Source organism: Silene latifolia, chromosome Y, assembly GCF_048544455.1.
Source record: "Silene latifolia isolate original U9 population chromosome Y, ASM4854445v1, whole genome shotgun sequence".
NCBI classification, from domain to species: domain Eukaryota; kingdom Viridiplantae; phylum Streptophyta; class Magnoliopsida; order Caryophyllales; family Caryophyllaceae; genus Silene; species Silene latifolia.
The window spans coordinates 247889580-247897672 of NC_133538.1; positions in this window are offsets into that span (position 1 = coordinate 247889580).

The window sequence follows — 8093 nt, forward strand, 5'->3', positions numbered from 1 at the left end:
GATTTTATTTATGAGAGTCAGAGTGGGAAAAATTTTGAACTTAATGAAGTTCAAGAGACACAAACCGAAATAGAGACACATGAAGAAGCACGTAAAGACGTTCCCTCGTCATCTTATTCGGAAGTTATTCCTCAGTTGAGGAGGTTGGGTCGAGGAATTCGCCATCCTGATAGATACGTGGGACTTATTGAAGAGGATGAGAGTCTTGATGTGTTGCTTCTAGAAAGCGACGAACCCGCCACCTACAAAGCTGCAATCTCTAGTCCTAATTCAGCTTTATGGCTTGAAGCCATAGAATCGAAATTACTTCTATGCATGAAAATGAAGTTTGGAACTTGGTGGATTTGCCTGAAGGGGCGAGACCTCTTCAATGCAAATGGATCTTCAAAGTAAATAATGGCATAGAAGGACATGATGATATCTACAAGGCTAGGCTAGTAGCAAAGGATTTTGCCCAAGTTCAGGGTCTTCACTATGATGAAACCTTTGCCCCTGTAGCCATACTAATATCGATTCGGATATTGTTAGCGATTGCCGAATTTCATGACTATGAAATATGGCAAATGGATGTAAAGATCTGTGACACCCCCATACTCCAAGTGCCTTACCAGGACCACTCAGGTATAGAAATGTCACCATCTCGGTTTCCCGAGGCAATGATAATCAAATGACAATAACGAAACGTACTTTATTAAATAAGTTTAAGTGATTACATAACAAAACCAACTGTAAAGTAAAATACAACTGTTCTCAAACTATAAACCAACTGAATGAAACTGTCTTAACAAACACAGCGGAAGACTGAAGACTCTGATATGTGATTACTCCATCCCCGGCTAGATCCCTCGCGTATCCAAGATATACCTGTCAAACAATTGCTCACCACCCCCGAATGGATCACCACAATTTTTAAAACATTTAAACGGGGTCAGTACTAATCACACAATTATAATCACAATCAGACAGAAATCAACACAGCTCAATTGTCACATCATCCCGAACTCCATCACCAACTCCTCAATACTGACTACACACTAAAGTGTGTAGCCCTGCCAGAGTACCCATCGCAACAGGTTACTCCTCGCCGCCAGTGGGGGACCGCAGCCGTTCCCACCTAAGCCCCGCTCATCTCCATCGAGCGATAAACCCAAATCCATTAATGTGCACATCCCTTCTGTGGCGGGTTCCACAGAAGGCGAATAATGGGCGTGAAGCCACTCCCGCAAGTGACTCCACTCAGCCAGGGACGCACCCCGAAAAACACAGACAGATACAATCCCAGCAATCATCAACAACCAAATCCAACAACTGCCACAATACGAATATGATACTTTACAACAATCACAATCATCAATAACCACATTATGTGACTAATACTGAGTAGGGAAACCCTACCTGGAATGCAATCTCTATTCAGACGATCTAGCAGCTGTCTCAAAATCTTTCTTCTACAAACCCTCCTCCTATAAACATATTCATACAATCACTACCACAACAATATAATTATAAAAACCCCTAATTTACCCAATTAGGATTTTAACCAACAATAAAGAAACAACATAAAAACTATACAAGTATCTTACCCTCGACACGACGCACTCAACGGTGTAAAGAACGTGACGATCCGATAACCATAGCCTTTGGGATTTGATGGTAACGCGACGACGTAGACAACGTAACTTCTTTTCTCTTTTGAAAGGTTTTTATAAAAGTACAAATGATGAAGAAAGTGACGGAAAGCTTAATATATCCATCACGCGTTACCAACAAAACGCGACTAAAACAACCCGTAAAAGTAACTTACTCGATCGAGTAAGTAACTTACTCGATCGAGTGCCCCTTACTCGATCGAGTGCCATACATACTCGATCGAGTGCCCATCAGACAGACTACTGTTTCGTATAAAAACATACTTACTCGACAGAGTAAGCCCCACTCGATAGAGTACCCAAAGACTCGTAAAATCGTAGTATTACAGTCTTCCCTCCTTAAAAAGAACTTTGTCCCCGAAGTTCAACCCATACTCAAAAACAAACATACTAACTCGATTAAGACACAACAACGTAACTAAGAACTCAAAACAAAACTCCAACCAAACATGAACTCGTAACACCAACTCCACTAACTATTCCTACCTCCACAACATGGCTCACAATATCGTATCAACTCCATTATATCTCTCTCAACACTAACTCCATACACTACCAACTACCGTTCACAAACGCTGCTAGCTCCGTAATATATCATCCACCAACAAATCCAATATCAAGACATTCATAGACATCAAACGGAATGTTACATTCTACCACCCTTAAAAGGAACTTCGTCCTCGAAGTTTACTCACACTCATAACATCATCTGCCAACTATCAACACTATTGAAATATTCTCCCACTCCTAATCATCGAACTTCTACAAGCCCAGCCATGGCCTTTTAACACTATCAACCACAATATATACAAATCCATTCTTTATGCTACACCAACACTCTACTTCCAATTATACTACGACATACACAACCCTCAAATGCTCTTTGCCGCATCCTACTCCTCTTAAGACACATGTTACGTCCTCGTAACTCACTAATACTAGATTCTTAGCTATATCCTCTCATTATCTTCATCACCACCACATGTCAAAGATAACCGCCTATACCCTCACACCTATAATCATTTATATTTCCAAGGCTCTCTTACTTAAACAGTTCTCATACCTTAACTTATTCTGCACTCCATCTAACCAATACCACAAAATCCTGATCATAAGAGACACTCTAACTCTACCACATTACCGCAACAGACATACCTCTCTATATAAACTATATAAAACTCCTATCACCAAAAGCATAACTCATGATCCACACTTGTTACGTACACTCACACTAGATCCTCAAGTTCCTTTCTTTCATTACCGCAAAACTCATTCATAACTCAACATGACACCAATTCCCAACACCTTATACTCACTGTCTCAACGAAAGATTATGAACCGCCTGCAGCTTTCAGATCATTACCACACATGTTCTACGAATCACTTGCCATGACTATGTGCACCGGTGCCTCATCTACAACAAGATCAAATGTACTGTAACAACTTCTGACAACTGTGTCCCATCAACAGAATATCACTATACCATGACAACAACGAAAATATATACAACTTTCTTTCATATCATACTCTACCCTCATTCCCAAACTGAAACTGGTTAGAAACATTAACAAACAAAACAACAGTCTACATGTTCAACAAAAACTCACAAGGAACAGCAGCAAACAAAACAACAATATATGTTTAACTGGTATGCACTTTCGAAAACTCGTATCATAATCATCTCGCCTACTCCACCACAACCGGTGACGACATTGTAACACCGCCACCAACAGCCACACCGCAGTGCGAAAATACCCGCATCACAACACTAGGTACCGTGCCTGGATCACCACCCGAGGCACCACAACCACACCGATAGACATCACAACATACACAATCCCATAAACACTGACTCAATATAACATTTCCGACAAGAAAAACTTATACAAGACTACTTTACTAGATTACAACACGATATATCATACGGAATAAACAGACAAGAATCTCATGCATACCATCCATACCTTTTCACGGAATAAACATATATCATGAATACACATGCAAGTATAACCAGTTATGTCAGACCACCCAAACTATCACTTTTGATCATCATTCCATTAAGTTACCGTATCCAACATATATTACACAACATTCAGATAACAACATTATAACTATCACACCGTACCGCTTCTCGTGAGGTCACAACCTCACACAAACATTTATATACATCTTAGACCCATAATCACATCGAACTAGTTAATCCTAATCACGTAAGTTACCACTCAACAAAGGTTACCTGTCGCCGGAGCTTAACTCATATGCCCCTTATAACATATTTCCCCATTCGCATAACCATCACCTCCTGCCAAGAATAACCATTCAACTAATACTCAACTACTAGCATCCGCCTCCTGACACCACACCTCATACTTCCTCACAACCGTACTCATCAATCGGTTCTCTATAAAATCAACCCCTTTAGAATGGCCATTTTTCCTATTTATCATCACTCTTAACCATTAGTGACAACCCCTCAACCCTACCATCGTTCGGATATCAAGCCTCTTATAGTCATCTCTAAACATCACAGTTTCTTTCCTATCTTTGGTTATCATCCCAAATAACAAACATCAAATACATCAACAAAAATCACCTCAACACTATTTCCAATTCCATCCTTAATTGTATCGTCACCCGACTCACCACCAAAATCTCATATCGTGCAAATTCTTTACCCAACTTTTACTTTCATTAATTCCTCGAAACTCATGATTATCATGTTGTCTTGGAACTTCTATATAACTTTAAACTCAAATCCTCATGATAGTATCATATATCTCGACGATTCCTTTCTTTTATATCACATAACCTCGGTGAACATGTTCCTAGTTTTACTCCCCTCATTCTTTTCTTTTACCCTCGACAAAAACCCTTAATAATTCAACTCTTCATTATTTCTATCTAACTCTATAGTGCTCCGGTTACCTTCTCATTGCTCCAAAACTCACATCTCATTATTTTATATCGATATCATCTCCCTCTTTCTTACCATAGATATTCTATTATTATGCTATCACTCACCCTTGCCACTAATCTGTCTATAGAATCAACATTTAATGTTCAAACAATTTCATCTCCCTTTTTACATCTCTAGAAATCAAAATTCATTTTATACCGTTAATTGCCCAAGGAAATCACACATTAGTATCACCTCTTGATAACACAAATTCCCAAACTCACTCACTATCTGCAAATCCACGTCGCGCCATATCTCCATTAAGTTCACTATATACCACTTTTCTCAATCCCTCTAAAATGATCTTTCATTACATATATTCTTAACCAACACAATTCCTAACCATCTCCCTCCATAATCCCTTGCGAATCTCAAGTTACCACCATTTGCGTCCCTCATTTCAATCTTTTCATTCTCACGTTCCATAAACTCACATCATCCCTTGCGCACATTCATTTACTTTTACATGACTCAACACACAATCATATCACTTATCTCATCTCACAAAATATGCTTCATGCCTCAATAAACCATACCAATCTTCCTTTTTCTTTTTCCACTATCTATCACAACACATATAACTCATGTCCTCCCACCAAACTCCTACTCACCACAGGTGCCACTCACTACACCATAAGATTGGGTAACTTACGTATCAAGACCAACATACATGTAAAACAATGCATAAAGAAGCAAAATAACACCTTTGAATTAAAAATAATATGCAACGAAGTCAAAGGATAAGCATATGACCCAAAACAGGGGTCACTAGATCGAGTACAGGCCACTCGATCGAGTAAGTGACTTACTCGATCGAATAGGTGAAGGTCAGAAGTGCGTAAAACAATTTACCGGGGCTACTCGATCGAGTAAGGGTTACTCGATCGAGTACCAAGAGGTGCTCGATCGAGTGAGGGCCACTCGATCGAGTACCCTACGCATTTCTCAGCACTGTCAAGTTTTCGTAGAACGGTCATAACTCACTCGTTTCTTGGTCGTTTTGGACGTGTGACCTATTGTTAGAATCGTAAAAGAACAATCTATCACCTCCAATTGCAATCACATTAAAATCATTTAGGCATATCAAGTTATAACAGTTTAAAGACAACTTTGTTGTAATCAGACGACATAACTATTTGATATTTTTCTTTCAAACAACTTAAACATCAACAAGGTGAACAAAAGCGACTCCATACTTGTAAAACCACTATTCCCAACCACATGTTACTACCTACCAAAAGCCAGACATTGACATCTATCATGCTCATATAACATTCAACTTATCAATCATGTATTACCACATACTTTAACTTTATAACTTTTCGTAAAATAAAGCATACTCATACATTACAAATCCTATTTCCATGTTAATATATTACAAACCCACTTCGTCACATAAACATATTCTTAATTATGAAATTCATATTCTCATGCAATTGTTACTCTATCTTTTCCAATTAATTCATCCAAAATGTGCATATAAAACAGTAGAAAACAATTATATAACTTCATTATATGACTTTACGCAACCACAATATACGTATACGACACAACATTCCTAATCACTTGTTCCTTATTATGCCAGATCATAAATCATCCATCATGCCATTCATATATTCAACCAACAACATACATAATCATATCATCATTATCCTTCACTACACATCTCACATCCTCCACATGCATGCATCCATCGATTCATACAACACCTTACTATATAGATACACAACACACAAGATAAACACATAGCGATCCCGACTCATATCCCATGTGACCGGTTCAAAATTGTAGGGCGAGTTCGCGACTTTAGGACGTCTCCCAAGCCTTTGCATTAGCTCCTACAACTTCGACCCCGGGTTCATTTTAATTTGACTCCCTATGTTCATTAGGTTCATTGGTTACAGGTTTCAGGATCGTCGCTCTGATACCACTTTGTGACACCCCCATACTCCAAGTGCCTTACCAGGACCACTCAGGTATATAAATGTCACCATCTCGGTTTCCCGAGGCAATGATAATCAAATGACAATAACGAAACGTACTTTATTAAATAAGTTTAAGTGATTACATAACAAAACCAACTGTAAAGTAAAATACAACTGTTCTCAAACTATAAACCAACTGAATGAAACTGTCTTAACAAACACAGCGGAAGACTAAAGACTCTGATATGTGATGACTCCATCCCCGGCTAGATCCCTCGCGTATCCAAGATATACCTGTCAAACAACTGCTAACCACCCCCGAATGGATCGCCATAATTTTTAAAACATTTAAACGGGGTCAGTACTAATCACACAATTATAATCACAATCAGACAGAAATCAACACAGCTCAATTGTCACATTATCCCGAACTCCATCACCAACTCCTCAATACTGACTACACACTAAAGTGTATAGCCCTGCCAGAGTACCCATCGCAATAGGTTACTCCTCGCCGCCAGTTGGGTACCGCAGCCGTTCCCACCTAAGCCCCGCTCATCTCCGTCGAGCGATAAAACCAAATCCATTAATGTGCTCATCCCTTCTGTGGCGGGTTCCACCTAAGGCGAATAATGGGCGTGAAGCCACTCCCGCAAGTGACTCCACTCAGCCAGGGACGCACCCCGAAGAACACAGACAGATACAATCACATCAATCAGCAACAACCAAATCCAACAACTACCACATTATGTGACTAATACTGAGTAGGGAAACCCTACCTGGAATGCAATCACTATTCAGACGATCTAGCACCTATCTCAAAATCTTTCTTCTATGAACCCTCATCCAATACACATATTCATACAATCACTACCACAACAATATAATTATAAAACCCCTAATTTACCCAATTAGGGTTTTAACAAAACTCAAAGAAACAACATAAAAACTATACAAGGATCTTACCCTCGACACGACGCACTCAACGGTGTAAAGAACGTGACGATCCGACAACCTTAGCCCTTGGGATTTGATGGTAACGCGACGACGTTGACAACGTAACTTCTTTTATCTTTTGAAAGGTTTTTGTAAAAGTACAAATGATGAAGAAAGTGACGGAAAGCTTAATATATCTATCACGCGTTACTAACAAAACCCGACTAAAACAACCCGTAAAAGTAACTTACTCGATCGAGTAAGTAACTTACTCGATCGAGTGCCCCTTACTCGATCGAGTGCCATACATACTCGATCGAGTACCCATTAGATAGACTACTGTTTCGTATAAAAACATACTTACTCGACAGAGTAAGCCCCACTCGATAGAGTACCCAAAGACTCGTAAAACCGTAGGATTACAAGATCGCTTTTCTAAATGGGCATTTAGAAGAAGAGGTGTACATGATACGACCTGAAGGTTTTGTAGATCCTATAAATCCAAACAAAGTGTGCAAGCTTAAGAGATCCATTTATGGTCTTAAGCAAGCATCTAGAAGCTGGAATCATCGATTCAATCATGTTATAAGAGAAAATGGTTTTACTCGAAGTGTTGAAGAACCATGT